Consider the following 16391-nt stretch of genomic DNA (forward strand, 5'->3'; position numbering starts at 1 on the left):
GACAACTATGTAAATCTGGTATTATATAGGAGCATCTGACAGTGTTCAGTGCTCTTTAGGCTGCCATAGACCCAAGTTACGTTTGTTTTGCTGGTTCGGCCTATGAGGGTTTTTGGACCCGCCCCCGAGGTCTGATGTCAATGCAAATATTGGAAATGGTATGCTCTCCTGTGCACTCAGTTTCCTCAAGAGTTTTGCAACTTGTCCTGTCCTGTGAACACTCAAACATACATTGTATTGGGTGGCACCAGTCATTTTTGGCAAAGTTACACAGGAATTGCACAGAAATTGGCAGGTAGGCCTGCCTAATGGCGATATAGCAATTCAGATGATTTTTTTTTTTTTTGTGTTTACAAAGAGGCAGGAATAGTGTCAGAAGTGGTAAATAATCTGGATGACCTTAACAAATAGAGACATTTATTTACAACAGGGGTCACATAGCAGTAATGTTTTTGATGGGAATAAGAGAGCCACAAAGCAAACTGTGTGATGGCACCTTGATAGAAAGACAGAAGCAGGTGGGGGCCACTCCACAACTACACTTGCAAGAGCTTGATGGTTGGTTTTGGATATGGTGTAAATTAAATCTCCAAATGTCCTTATTCTGTAGGGATGAGGAACAGTCAAAGGCTTTCAAGACTTTTCCATGGAATGCGACATATCAAACTGTTTTTGATTTATTGAGTATGCAGTGTTGGCCCTAGTGGAACTAACACAACTGACATTGTCGGAGATGGACCTTTTTGGAAATTTCTCTTCAGTTGTTTGTTGTGGATGGGAATTAATGTGACCGTTATTATTAGAAAAAAATATCTGAAAACGTAACCACAAAAAACAATACACCTCTAAGGGGTTTAGAGACTTAGTATGAAGGTCCTACTATTCCAGCTGGTAGAACTGGAAGTCACTGTATCTTGAAGCCCCTTCCTCACCGTCTCTAGCCTCGAGGAGTGGCCTATACTGCCAAGCTGTCCATCTCCTCGAACTCTATCAGTCAAGTTCAATAAACTGAGATCATATTCTGACAGACTCAAGGCAGAGGAGGAACTAGGAGCCCAGCCAACATTAGAGGTCCCAGTGAGACCCAGCAAAATATTACTGTCAGGATAGATAAACAAACAGCCTAGGAAGTGAGAGGAGGAGGTCAAGAAAATAAGAAGATTCACTGTTGATGGGAAGCAGATTGGGTGGAGGACTGAAATAGTCACATTTAATAGGGTTGGGTTTGGTCATGAGGTTTCGATTTTAAAACCGAGGACCTCCTGGTGTGAAGCTTCTGATGGAGAGGGACATCTTCTTGGGCTATCCTCAATGTAAGTTGGACATGCACCTAGGCAGATGTACCATAGACACCAAAGGCTTTTGAGTCATCTGCAAGTCCTTACTCTTATGATCCATATGGACATTTAACAGGGCTACTGAAGGTTAGATAAACATGGCTGAGTTCTTCCAACACAGTGCCCCACCTGTTCACAGGTTGCATGTGGTATTGATATGCACTGTTCATAGAAGAAAGCAGCCATGTTTATTTTTCCAACACTGTGGAACCTATTAAAGGGCTATTTCCATTTTATAAGTTGATGACGTATTGCTAGAATATCACTCTATGATCTCCGGACCTCCGATTCTTTCCTTTTTAAATTCTTTCCCACCACACCAGTTGACCAGGAGAACCAATTTCCATGGAAAAATAGTGAATGGGTTCCACTCTGTGTGCCCCTTTATTATGAGTGGTCAGCCCCTTGCTCATCAGAAAGCGATGAACCACTTTATAAGATGAGAATGCTCCTTTAAACTAAAGTTTTCAAAACGTTATTTTACCGACAATCCCAGTTGTGCTCATTTCATCACTCGATTGTCTCCATGGGCCAACAATGCATACTCAAAAAGTCAAGACCAGTTTGGTACTTGGCCTTGCTGTCCTAAGAAAAGTCTTGAAAGCCCAGGATCATCCCTAGAAATTAGAAACATTTCGAGATGTTTTTCCACCATACACAGAAGAAGAACCTCCCAAGACATTACAATCTGACTCTTCTTGATGCCTCTCAATATGGCCCCCTATAGACCAAAGCATGGGCAAACCCCACCGGGCTGGACAATACATTGATTCACATGATTTACTTCAGTCCTAGAAGTTATTGGAAAGTCAGGATGCAATAAAGTTGCCAGTGATTACTGCAGCGCACAAGGAGTCACAGCTCCTCGCCAAGAGGAGAAAAAAAAAAACCTCAACTCCGAGCAGATGTTTTTCATATGGGAAGGGCTCGCTGCAAGATTTATGATGGATTTTGGATCCAACGTGTTTAATTTTTTTGCTTTTAATTATACAGAACCTGCACTTAATTACATCATTTATAGTTTTCCGGGATAATCCTTGTTGACACCATGCAGATCTCTTGGATGTCTTGAAGAAAGAATTTTGCTGTATTCACTGCTGCTCATGCCTACCAGAGTCTCGCTGGGCCAATCCCTCTAAATCAGTGCTGCCTCCAGAGACGAGAGACATCATAAATCTCAATAAACAAGAACTGTCATATAATAAATGATAAACATGGTTGCATGGGCTGTAATATGCAGCAGGAGATCCGCTGACAGCGCAGGAAGCAGATCATCTAATAAATCCCATAGATGCCATGTTAAGAGTCTGGAACTGAGGAGAGAAGCATTGTTAAGGGGGCACTGTGACTATTATTTTTGTGTGAATCTTAATTTGTCATTGCCATGGGCCCTGTGGTGGTCAGGGTTGTGGGGGCCAGTGGTTAGCACAATTCTGGGGGTGTTTTGTGGGACCATATGACAAATTTGTGCCTCTTTTCTCTACAGGTCCTGTAGAACCTATATGGATGGACTACTGCAGTCATACATGAAGCTCCTATCCTGTATCCCTGCTGTTTGGACCTGATGGTTTAATGGTATAAAATATTTTGGGTGGCCTTTTTATCTTTACAGGAAGAAATGGATCCAACCCTCAAGTCTGTTACGTTCTGTGTTCCTCATGACATCTGTAGAGCAGATCTTCTGGGTGGTGGGATCATAGGCTTTATAAGATGCATCATCAAAGCAACCAACACTGAGGAAGTTCTGTTTTTCTATCCTGGGTGGAACATCTGCCCATCAGAGGCATTAAAGCATGAAACTCCTAGGGCCCAATGCAAAAGCTGTGACAGGTATGGTTGGGTCTTATGTGGCAAAGAGGTCATTGTGGCATCAAGGCCACCTGTTATAGTTGCCCACTTTCTCTAATAGAATGCACTTTTATGACTTGAACGTTGGGATCTCATCCACAGGCACCGACCCATCAATTACTTGCCCCTGGTGTCCCAGATCCATCCCTGAGCTGAGCCTTGGTCTTGTCCAACGTAATGTTTGTGACCAATCAGGGATGTGACCAATTTATTCCTTGCTTGGGGTGTGTTGCCTCCGGTTGTTTGTTGCCACCTTAAATAATCCTAATATACAGTAGTAATTTTTGAAACGGAGCCTTCCAGCGTGTTTCACATCTGCTGTAAGGTTATTCTATTGACTCACCATCCTCTCGTTTGTGTTTTTTTTCACATCTCCCCTGTGTCAGCCAATCCTTAATTTCACATCTCGACCTCTTGTTCCATAACTTCTTCTTCCGTGTTTCTCTCTGGTGTATTTTTGAAAAAATATATAATGTCCTCTCACGGACAACCCAGAAGTTGTGGGTGGAATTACTCAGTGTTTGAGTTATAAATTAGTAAATTAACCCCCCCCCCCCAATGACCACACAAACATCTATTTGGGCTTCAAAGCCTTTCTTAAATGGTCCTTTTTGAGGCAATATGTTGGTTTTCATCAGCCATGTTATAAAGAGCGTGTAGATGTGATGGTTCTAGTAAGAAAGCAGATTTCACTGGGTGTGATCAACTGGGATTACTTGGGCCCCTCAGTGGAAATCATTTTGTATGCCCAACTGGTTATGTACTTACAAATTGATAGAGATATACGTTTTTCAAGGCATACTACATGGGTCCAACTCATGGGCCAGTCGAAAGATACATCTGAGTTTTTCGCATTAAAGTTTTGTGGGCCCAGTTGTAGCAGAAGGGATTGTAGGCCAATTATAGTTAGGTTCACTGTATGCTACACCAGTGGTCTGGAGTACCTTGGGCCTACTGAAAGATGTTCCTAATGGGCCATTTTTGATGCAAAATCTGAAAATGAATTGTGACTCTTAATCACATTTTCTTCTAACCTTGATTTTGTCGACTTGGTGTGCACCTTTTATCTCACTCTCCAAAATAATCCTGATATCTATGGTTAAGAGTGGACTGAGTACGCATTCACTTTTTTACCCCTTTTACCAAGACGGTCCATGAGTGATGATACCGATTTAACAGGCAGAGACCCTAGTCTGTTCCCAGGCTAGGTAAGGGTAAAAGAGAGCACGAGGGAATGGAAATGCCCCACTAAAGCCATGTCATAAAAGTTTTTGGGGAAACACCCTCTACAGAAGTCTCATGATCAGTTGTCAAAAGATGTCCTCCAGAGCTAAAAACCATGCTTGATAAATGGAGACCATATTTCATGACTCAAAAAGTCCAGCAGGGCTTTTGACAAGGGCTTGTCTACACATTGAAGCAAAAACTGCTCAAACTGCATCTTCTATACCTTTTTGAACGCTATCAGATCTTGTAAATGACTGAACCAGGGAAACTCCTGATGTATATGGGTGGTGGGTGTAAAGATGGCCTTCTATTTTACTGTCTGGTTCAGCAAAAAAAAGGGGGTGTGGGGTCTCTTCTCTTTCCACTTGGTTGGGCTTTGATTCAAGGCATTTGGGTCGAGAAGAAGGTCTGGGCAATCTAAGGTGGTGGCACTTACTAATGATGAGCCCATGGTCCTGGAATGTACAGCATCCCTAAACTCTGTTTTGCCCTGCAGAGTATTGACCTCTTTCAAAAATAAGACTACAAGTATGGAATCTCCAATTACAATGGAAAAATACTCAAAATTAAAATAAGAACTACACCCTCAATGCCCATGGGGACCGGATGTGCCAAGTGCCCCTGGATAGAAACAAGCAGAAGCTATTCAGCTGCTTCTTGTAATTGATCTCGTGTTGGCTAGTTCTGAGGTCTTGAATTCATTTGTGGAAAGTTTGGTTATAGAGATCGTCACTAAGCAGAAAATATCCCTCTTACACTACTGTTTGGAAAAGTTTTGAAATCTGAATATTTGTTTTGCCTATGTTCAATGCTGTGCAGAGTAACTCGAAAAAACTGGTCTGTCTGTCTATCTATCTATCCATCAGTCTTCTATCTATCTATCTATCTATCTATCTATCTATCTACCTGTCTATCCATCCAATCTATCTCATATCTCTATCTGTCTGTCTATCTATCTTTCCATCTGTCTAGACATACAGTAGATGTTCTCTACACTCCCCAAGCACATGTGAAGGTCATTGAGATAAATCCAGGTGCGTGAATGGTTTCCAGTTGCAATGTAAGCGCCCATCCTGAAATCATCAGGAAGCAAGCACCCCATTAACAGATCCCACGTGACCCTATAAAACAGGTGATATACTGCCTAGTGAAGAACTAGGCCCAGAGAAAGAAAGAGAGGGGTGAAGCATCTAAATCCACAGGCCTTGGGTACAAAGAGAAGGGGATTGTGCCCTGTCCATATGGTACACAGTTTAACCCCTTTGAGGAGCGCTTCTGTGCACCGTGTGTTAATGCCAATATAAAACATGGAGGATTAGCACATGATGCATTGTGGGTTGTGGCCCCCAAGAGACTGAGACGGGGGCCTGTCTCTTACCTATAATGACTGTGTATTTATACCAGATCCTGAATTTTATTGTGTCAGATAATAACCCAGAATTTACAATATTATTTTACTGTGAGGGGAACACGACCCAGAAATATCTACTGTGTATGTCTGTGGTAAGGGGAGAACAAAATCCATCTATCTATCTCATATCTATCTATCTATCTATCTATCTATCTATCTATCTATCTCATATCTATCTATCTATCTATCTATCTATCTATCTATCTATCATATCTATCTATCTATCTATCTATCTATCTATCTATCTAATATCTATCTATCTATCTATCTCATATCTATCTATCTATCTATCTATCTATCTATCTATCTCATATCTATCTATCTATCTATCTATCTATCTATCTACAGTACTCTAGACTTGGGGGCATATGCAATAGTTTAATGTTTTATATGTAATGTAATGTGATGCTATGCCATTTATTCCAGCAATGGTTGGAAAAGGTTGGCAGGAACAGGGTTAACCACCCTGTTCCTCCCCTCTTGGTAGGAATGGGCCGGTCCTACTTCTGGCCAGGAGGGGTAGTTCCAAAACAGATACAGAAAGGAGAGGAATCTCACATCTGAGCTCTTACTCCTAAAGATTATTCTCCATGGAGATCAACTTTGTTCATGCCTCAAGCAAATCCTTGAGAAGACAGACAGCAGAGGAAGACACTGCTGTAAGGTGAGGGACTACGGCTAAGACATCCATCACCCAGACTACTACTAGGCCAGTACAATACTAGTTCTAAACTGCAGCCAACCAGCCTGCCTCTGTAATCCTTACTGGTGCCTTAAGTTTGCTCTCAAAATATGCTGCTATTGAATGTATTAGAAGTTCTAAGCTCATACTGTATGTACCATTGGCGTAACTATAGCCATAGCACTCCTATCTATCTTATCTTAAAATTACCTGACTAATATTTTTTAGGTCCTCCTTGTGCCGCCAGAACAGCTCTGGACTTCAGAAGACCTCTTAAAGAGGACCTTTCACCGATTATGACACTGTGAACTAAGAATACAGACATGGAGAGCGGCGCCCGGGGATCTCACTGCACTTACTATTATCCCCGGGCGCCGCTCCGTTCTCCTGCTATGCCCTCCGGTATCTCCGGTCACAAAGTTATGGTAGGCGGAGTCTGCCCTTGTTCTGCTCTAGCGCTGGCCAATCGCAGAGCAGAGCTCACAGCCTGGGAGAAAATAACCTCCCAGGCTGTGAGCTCTGCGCTGTGATTGGCCAGCGCTACAGCAGAACAAGGGCAGACTCCGCCTACCATAACTTTGTGACCGGAGATACCGGAGGGCATAGCGGGAGAACAGAGCGGCGCCCGGGGATAATAGTAAGTGCAGTGAGATCCCCGGGCGCCGCTCTCCATGTCTGTATACTTAGTTCACAGTGTCATAATCGGTGAAAGGTCCTCTTTAAGTGTCCTGTAGCATCTAGCAGAAAATGGCAACAGGTCCATTAAGTCCTGTAAGTTTGTCGGTGTGGCCTCCATGGACTTGTTTTTCCAGCACATCCCACAGATAATGATCAAGTTAAGATCTGGAGTATTTGGAGACAACCATCATCTCTTAGTCATGTTCCTCATTCCTGAACATTTTTTGCAGTGTGGTCAGGACATTATTCTGCTGAAAGAGGCCACTGCCATTAGGCGTCACAGCGACCATAAAGAGGGTACTTATCTGTATAATAATAAGGTCGGTGGTGCGTGTCACATCCACATGATGCCAGGATTCAAGGTTCTCAACAGGACATCACACTGCCCCACAATGTCTTGTCTTCTTCTATGGTGCCATCTCTTCCCCAGGAAAGTGACTCACACGCAACTGGCCGTCCACATCATGTAATGTGATGCATCAGACCAGGCCGCCTTCTTCCCATAGTCCACCTGGTGCCATCTCTTCCCCAGGAAAGTGACTCATACGCAACTGGCCATCCACATCATGTAATGTGATGCATCAGACCAGGCCGCCTTCTTCCCATAGTCCACCTGGTGCCATCTCTTCCCCAGGAAAGTGACTCACATGCCCTCGGCCATCCACATGATGTAATGTGATTCATCAGACCAGGCCGCCCTCTTCCCATAGTGAACCTGGTGCCATCTCTTCCTCAGATGAGTGACGCGCACGCATTCAGCCGTCCACATCACGTAATGTGATTCATGAGATCTTTCTTTGCTCCATGGTCCAGTTCTGCTGGTGATGGACAGTGGTCAGCAAGCTGAGATGTCCTATGTGTCCTGTCAACTTTCTATCATCGCAAGCAGTAATGTCATCAATTTCCGCGACGGGGCTTCTTGAAGTACGAGGCCCACGCGCTCCTGAGCCAGCTTTCTTCACACTTACCAAAAGCCTCCACGGCCCTTTACACATGCAGCCGAAGGTGACAAGCCTCAGTTCAAGAGGAACTCATTGGGTTACACGTCTGTGACGTTAACTGGTTCCAATGGTCCGGAACGCCTCGCGCTTCCCTTCTACCAGTTTAAATGGAGTGTTTTATGCAGAAATGATGCATTGCAGCCGGGTCTTAGTAATATAACAAGTGGATGATATAGGAGTCTATACTCTAACCTTCGAATGTAAAGAATTCATTGTGTGTCAGTAAGTACTGCAGGGCTAGAGTTCTAATCCTCTGATATTAGCATGGTGTTTACAGCAATATAGCTTTTTATATTAGATAATCAATGTTGTCCTTTCACAGGGTAGTCATCCAGCTTTTCTAATATCCCCTCACATTGGTCGTATCTGTGGGTCAATACTCTGGGAAAGCTGGGTGACAACTCAGGATGCACTCATGGTAGTTAAGCCCCTACCCCCTAGGTGTACCCCAGAATGCCCACTTATGGGTGGGGTTTGTATAAACCCATACTTACCAACACTGAAGCTGGTAAATTTGTGGCATATTTGCCCAATCCCACCTGGGAAAGCTCATTTATGGGTGGGGCTTACATAAGCCACACCCATTTTGGCATGCGACAACCCAATTTTCCAGGATTGTCTCTTAAAATTTAGGGGCAGTCTCTGCAAATTCGTGACTTTTGGAAAATATTATGTGATCCTCGTCCATTTTAGGCCAGGAGAAGCAAAATTTGCCAGGAAAATTTGGGACAATTCCGGAAAATTCGGGGCTGTTCGCAGTGAGTGCTGCTGGATAAATTTGACGTATACCGTCTAGTCTAAGCTTATACCGTCTGGCCGTTTCGTATATTGTGTCATTTTGGCTTATAGCGTCGCACCGTAAACCACACGCGTTCCGGCTAAGCCATGTCCACAAGGCGCAAACACTGAATAAAACACTTAGGGCTCATGCACACGGCCGTGCCGTTTTTTTCCGGTCCGCAAATTGCGGATCCGCAAAAAATGGATGCTGCCCGTGTGCCTTCCGCAAATAGCACAATGCACGGGCACTGTGTGCCATGGGCTGTCTTTGTTGCCCATAGCAACCAATCACATTTCAGCTTTCATTTTTCAAGAGCTCTGTAAGAAATAAGTAGCGCTGTGATTGGTTGCTATGGGAAACAGACAGGTTTCCTTTTAGACTTACTTAACCACTTAAGGACCACAGGTTTATACCCCCCTAGTGACCAGGCCCTTTTTTACAAATCGGCACTCCACAACTTTAGCGGTTTATTGCTCGGTCATGCAACTTACCACCCAAATGAATTTTACCTCCTTTTCTTCTCACTAATAGAGCTTTCATTTGGTGGTATTTCATTGCCGCTGACATTTTTACTTTTTTTGTTATTAATCGAAATTTAACGATTTTTTTGCAAAAAAATGACATTTTTCACTTTCAGCTGTAAAATTTTGCAAAAAAAACGACATCCATATATACATTTTTCGCCAAATTTATTGTTCTACATGTCTTTGATTAAAAAAAAATGTTTGGGCAAAAAAAAAAAATGGTTTGGGTAAAAGTTAAAGCATTTACAAACTATGGTACAAAAATGTGAATTTCCGCTTTTTGAAACAAATGATTTAATTTTTTTTATTTTTTCTTACAAAGTCTCTAACTTGCGACAAAAAATAAAAAATTCTAGGAACTCGCCATGCCCCTCACGGAATACCTTGGGGTGTCTTCTTTCCAAAATGGGGTCACTTGTGGCGTAGTTATACTGCCCTGGCAATTTAGGGGCCCAAATGTGTGAGAAGTACTTTGAAATCAAAATCTGTAAAAAAAATGACCGGTGAAATCCGAAAGGTGCACTTTGGAATATGTGCCCCTTTGCCCACCTTGGCATCAAAAAAGTGTCACACATCTGGTATCGCCGTACTCAGGAGAAGTTGGGGAATGTGTTTTGGGGTGTCATTTTACATATACCCATGCTGGGTGAGAGAAATATCTTGGCAAAAGACAACTTTTCCCATTTTTTTATACAAAGTTGGCATTTGACCAAGATATTTTTCTCACCCAGCATGGGTATATGTAAAATGACACCCCAAAACACATTCCCAAACTTCTCCTGAGTACGGCGATACCAGATGTGTCACACTTTTTTGCTGCCAAGGTGGGCAAAGGGGCACATATTCCAAAGTGCACCTTTCGGATTTTGCAGGGCATTTTTTACACATTTTGATTGCGAAGTTCTTCTCACACATTAGGGCCCCTAAATTGCCAGGGCAGTATAACTACGCCACAAGTGACCCCATTTTGGAAAGAAGACACCCCAAGGTATTCCGTGAGGGGCATGGCGAGTTCCTAGAATTTTTTATTTTTTGTCGCAAGTTAGTGGAATATGAGACTTTGTAAGGAAAAAAGAAAAAAAAAGAAAAATCATCATTTTCCGCTAACTTGTGACAAAAAATAAAAAATTCTAGGAACTCGCCGTGCCCCTCACGGAATACCTTGGGGTGTCTTCTTTCCAAAATGGGGTCACTTGTGGCGTAGTTATACTGCCCTGGCAATTTAGGGGCCCAAATGTGTGAGAAGTACTTTGCAATCAAAATGTGTAAAAAATGGCCTGCGAAATCCGAAAGGTGCACTTTGGAATATGTGCCCCTTTGCCCACCTTGGCTGCAAAAAAGTGTGACACATCTGGTATCGCCGTACTCAGGAGAAGTTGGGGAATGTGTTTTGGGGTGTCATTTTACATATACCCATGCTGGGTGAGAGAAATATCTTGGCAAAAGACAACTTTTCCCATTTTTTTATACAAAGTTGGCATTTGACCAAGATATTTTTCTCACCCAGCATGGGTATATGTAAAATGACACCCCAAATCACATTCCCCAACTTCTCCTGAGTACGGCGATACCACATATGTGACACTTTTTTGCAGCCTAGATGCGCAAAGGGGCCCAAATTCCTTTTAGGAGGGCATTTTTAGACATTTGGATCCCAGACTTCTTCTCACACTTTCGGGCCCCTAAAAAGCCAGGGCAGTATAAATACCCCACATGTGACCCCACTTTGGAAAGAAGACACCCCAAGGTATTCAATGAGGGGCCTGGCGAGTTCCTAGAATTTTTATTTTTTTTGCATAAGTTAGCGGATATTGATTTTTTTTTGTTTTTTTCTCACAAAGTCTCACTTTCCGCTAACTTAGGACAAAAATTTCAATCTTTCATGGACTCAATATGCCCCTCACGGAATACCTTGGGGTGTCTTCTTTCCGAAATGGGGTCACATGTGGGGTATTTATACTGCCCTGGCTTTTTAGGGGCCCTAAAGCGTGAGAAGAAGTCTGGAATATAAATGTCTAAAAATGTTTACGCATTTGGATTCCGTGAGGGGTATGGTGAGTTCATGTGAGATTTTATTTTTTGACACAAGTTAGTGGAATATGAGACTTTGTAAGAAAAAACAAAAACAAACAAAAAATTTCCGCTAACTTGTGCCAAAAAAAATGTCTGAATGGAGCCTTACCAGGGGGGGGGGGTGATCAATGACAGGGGGGTGATCAATGACAGGGGGGTGATCACCCATATAGACTCCCTGATCACCCCCCTGTCATTGATCACCCCCCTGTCACTGATCACCCCCCCTGTAAGGCTCCATTCAGACATCCGGATGATTTTTTACGGATCCATGGATACATGTATCGGATCCACAAAACGCATGCGGACGTCTGAATGGAGCCTTACAGGGGGGTTATCAATGACAGGGGGTGATCAGGGTAATCAGGGTGATCACCCCCCTGTCACTGATCACCCCCCCTGTAAGGCTCCATTCAGACATCCGCATGATTTTTTACGGATCCATGGATACATGGATCGGATCCACAAAACGCATGCGGACGTCTGAATGGAGCCTTACAGGGGGGTTATCAATGACAGGGGGTGATCAGGGTAATCACCCCCCTGTCACTGATCACCCCCCCTGTAAGGCTCCATTCAGACATCCGCATGATTTTTTACGGATCCATGGATACATGGATCGGATCCACAAAACGCATGCGGACGTCTGAATGGAGCCTTACAGGGGGGTTATCAATGACAGGGGGTGATCAGGGTAATCAGGGTGATCACCCCCCTGTCACTGATCACCCCCCCTGTAAGGCTCCATTCAGACATCCGCATGATTTTTTACGGATCCATGGATACATGTATCGGATCCACAAAACGCATGCGGACGTCTGAATGGAGCCTTACAGGGGGGTTATCAATGACAGGGGGTGATCAGGGTAATCAGGGTGATCACCCCCCTGTCACTGATCACCCCCCCTGTAAGGCTCCATTCAGACATCCGCATGATTTTTTACGGATCCATGGATCGGATCCACAAAACGCATGCGGACGTCTGAATGGAGCCTTACAGGGGGGTTATCAATGACAGGGGGGTGATCAGGGAGTGTATATGGGTGATCACCCGCCTGTCATTGATCACCCCCTGTAAGGCTCCATTCAGACGTCCGCATGTGTTTTGCGGATCCGATCCATGTATCCATGGATCCGTAAAAATCATGCGGACGTCTGAATGGAGCCTTACAGGGGAGTGATCAATGACAGGGGGGTGATCAATGACAGGGGGTGATCAGGGAGTGTATATGGGTGATCACCCGCCTGTCATTGATCACCCCCCTGTAAGGCTCCATTCAGACGTCCGTATGCTTTTTGCGGATCCGATCCATGTATCCGTGGATCCGTAAAAATCATACGGACGTCTGAACGGAGCCTGACAGGGCGGTGATCAATGACAGGGGGGTGATCAGGGAGTTTATATGGGGTGATCATGGGTGATCAGGGGTTTATAAGGGGTTAATAAGTGACGGGGGGGGGGGTGTAGTGTAGTGTGGTGTTTGGTGCGACTGTACTGACCTACCTGAGTCCTCTGGTGGTCGATCCTAACAAAAGGGACCACCAGAGGACCAGGTAGGAGGTATATTAGACGCTGTTATGAAAACAGCGTCTAATATACCTGTTAGGGGTTAAAAAATTCGGATCTCCAGCCTGCCAGCGAACGATCGCCGCTGGCATGCTGGAGATCCACTCGCTTACCTTCCGTTCCTGTGTGCGCGCGTTCACTGGAAATCTCGCGTCTCGCGAGATGACGCCTATTGGCGTTAGTGTGACCTGGGAGAGCCGCCGCGATGACGCCTTTCGGCGTTAGCGTGGCGGCAAGCGGTTAAAGGGGTTGTGCCAAGTTTATAAATTATCCTCTATCCACAGGATAGGAGATAAGTAGCTCATCGCTGGGGGTCGGACGGCTAGGACCATGAGAATGGGGGTCCCGTTCCCTCATTCAGATAGAGCACAGATCATGCATGCCCACTGCCGCTCCACTCATTCTCTGTGGGAGTGCTGGAGATAGCTGACGCCCAGCGATCAGGTAGCTATCCCCTATCCTCTAACTTGGCACAACCCCTTTAAAAAAATTTCCCCTTAAACACGGTATTGCCTGTGTACCCCTGAGCCACAACTTTCCCTGTGTACCCCCAAACCATAGTGTTCCTTGTGTACCCCTGAACCACAACGTTCCCAGTGTACCCCTGAACCACAATGTTCTCTGTGTATCCCTGAACCACAACGTTCCCAGTGTACTCCTGAACCACAACGTACTTTGTGTATCCCTGAACCACAACGTTCCCAGTGTACCCCGAAGCACAACATTCCCTGTGTACCCCTGAACCTTTATGTTACCAGTGTACCCCTGAACTTCAATGTTCCCTTTGTACCCCCAAACCATATAATTCCTGGTGTACCCCTGTACCACAATGTTCCCAGTGTAGCTCTGAACCACAATGTTCCCTGTGTACCCCCAAACCATAGTATTGCTTGTGTACCCCTGAACCACAACGTTCCCAGTGTACCCCTGAACCACAATGTTCTCTGTGTACCCCTGAACCACAACGTTCCCTGTGTACCCCTGAACCACAACGTTACCTGTGTACCCCTGAACCACAACGTTCCCAGTGTACTCCTGAACCACAATGTTCCCAGTGTACCCCTGAACCACAACATTCCCAGTGTACCCCTGAACCACAATGTTTCCAGTGTACCCCTGAACCACAATGTTTCCAGTGTACCCCTGAACCACAATGTTCCCAGTGTAACCCTGAACCACAACGTTATCTGTGTACCCCTGAACCACAACGTTCCCTGTGTACCCCTGAACCACAACGTTCCCAGTGTACTCCTGAACCACAATGTTCCCAGTGTACCCCTGAACCACAACATTCCCAGTGTACCCCTGAACCACAACGTTCCCTGTGTACCCCTGAACCACAATGTTTCCAGTGTACCCCTGAACCACAACGTTCCCAGTGTAACCCTGAACTATAATGTTTCCAGTGTACCCCTGAATTACAACATTCCCTGTGTACCCCTGAACCACAACGTTCCCAGTGTACCCCTGAACCTCAACGTTCCCAGTGTACCCCTGAACCACAACGTTCTCAGTGTGCCCCTGAACCACAACGTTCCCTGTGTACCCCTGAACCACAATTTTTCCAGTGTAACCCTGAACCACAACATTCCCAGTGTACCCCTGAACCACAACGTTCCCAGTGTACCCCTGAACCACAATGTTCCCGGTGTACCCCTGAACCACAATGTTTCCAGTGTACCCCTGAACCACAACATTCACAGTGTACCCCTGAACCACAACGTTCCCAGTGTACCCCTGAACCACAACGTTCCCAGTGTACCCCTGAACCAAAAAGTTCCCAGTGAACCCCTGAACCACAACATTCCCAGTGTACCCCTGAACCACAACATTCCCAGTGTACCCCTGAACCATAATGTTTCCAGTGTACCCCTGAATTACAACATTCCCTGTGTACCCCTGAACCACAACGTTCCCTGTGTACCCCTGAACCACAATGCACCCCACTTACGCCTTAATATACAACGCCACATCTCTCCCCCCAGGACTCCTGGGTCCAAATGAGATATTAAGAGGAAATAGATGACAATATTCCAGTGAGCGGCCGCGTCCTGCTAAACGCATAAAGCGAGGAGCGGCGATCATGTATCAGTCCCTGCAGGGAGACATTATCCATCCATCAGCATCACAGCAACATCTGTTGTGAGAGGTTCTGCCTGCAGACGGCCGCGGGCCGCTCACCAGGGAGCCGTAAGATCAACTCAGGTTATTGTACGAGCTTAGCTTCATACGTGGACCGTGCAGCAGACGCCGCAGAGCAGGTACAGCGCAGAGGCCCCGCCACCGAGCAGCGATGATGCTACAACCCGCGTTATGTCTTATCGGGAAGACTGAAACTCCAGTGAATGGGGCAATTCCAGCAGGACTCTAGGGGGCGCCATTTTTACCTGTAAAGCCAAAACCCTGCTTCTCTTGGCCTACCCAATGGTCGATCACCACCAATCAGACACATATAATATAAATGGTTGTGCGACATTAGAAATGGTGTTTTTCCCCAAAACAGCACCACTCTGTTTCATAGGCCGTTTTTGGTATTGCATCTTACATACTTACCAACTTTGAAGTTGCTAAGTCCTGCCCTGGAAACACCCAAAGCGTGCGGGGCCACCCTTTTATGATTTTATGACCCCCCCCAAGACCCCAGACCCGGGTGTGACTGCTGCATTTGCACCTCTTATATGGGTCAAAACTTATTATTTATAAAATTTCTCTTCATTTTAATCTCAGTCCAATAATCTAGATCACTTGATAATCCGCCGCCAGAGCTCTTACATAAAATAAACTGATTTTTTTTTTTTTTTCCTTCACTAGTTTATCTAAGAGTACAAAGTACAAAGGGTTAATTGGTGATTGTGTAAACAAGTGCTGCTTACCCGTCAGGTTTCATAGTGTAGTGGTTATCACGTCTGCTTTACACGCAGAAGGTCCTGGGTTCGATCCCCAGTGAAACCATGATACTTTTTGTTTTGTTTTTTATTTTATTTTACATAATTTTTTACTTTATTTGCTTGTGTTTTGGCTAATAACGTAAAACCTGCTCGACTAGCGAAGGTGTGAACAAGCTTCCCCTAGTAAATACAACTGGCCTTTCTCCTCATGCTATAACAGGCATCAGGCATCACATTTAAGGGTCGGATGAGATTCGAAAAGAGGGTCTGCCATTTTTGTTTCTGAGCAACAGCGCCACTCCTGGCTGCATTTGGTACTGCAGCTCAACGCCAGTCAGCTGAATGTAAATTTAGATGTAGAGGAAAAGAAGGAA

At 44.9% G+C, this 16391-nt stretch overlaps 1 non-coding gene across 1 annotated transcript; it reads left to right on the top strand.

The window, feature by feature from the left end:
- Positions 1-16008: 16008 nt before the first annotated feature.
- Positions 16009-16081, top strand: TRNAV-UAC. The gene has a single exon. It is a non-coding gene; the product is annotated as a tRNA-Val (tRNA).
- Positions 16082-16391: the final 310 nt, after the last annotated feature.

Source organism: Bufo gargarizans, chromosome 8 (genome assembly GCF_014858855.1).
Source record: "Bufo gargarizans isolate SCDJY-AF-19 chromosome 8, ASM1485885v1, whole genome shotgun sequence".
Classification (NCBI taxonomy): Eukaryota; Metazoa; Chordata; class Amphibia; order Anura; family Bufonidae; genus Bufo; species Bufo gargarizans.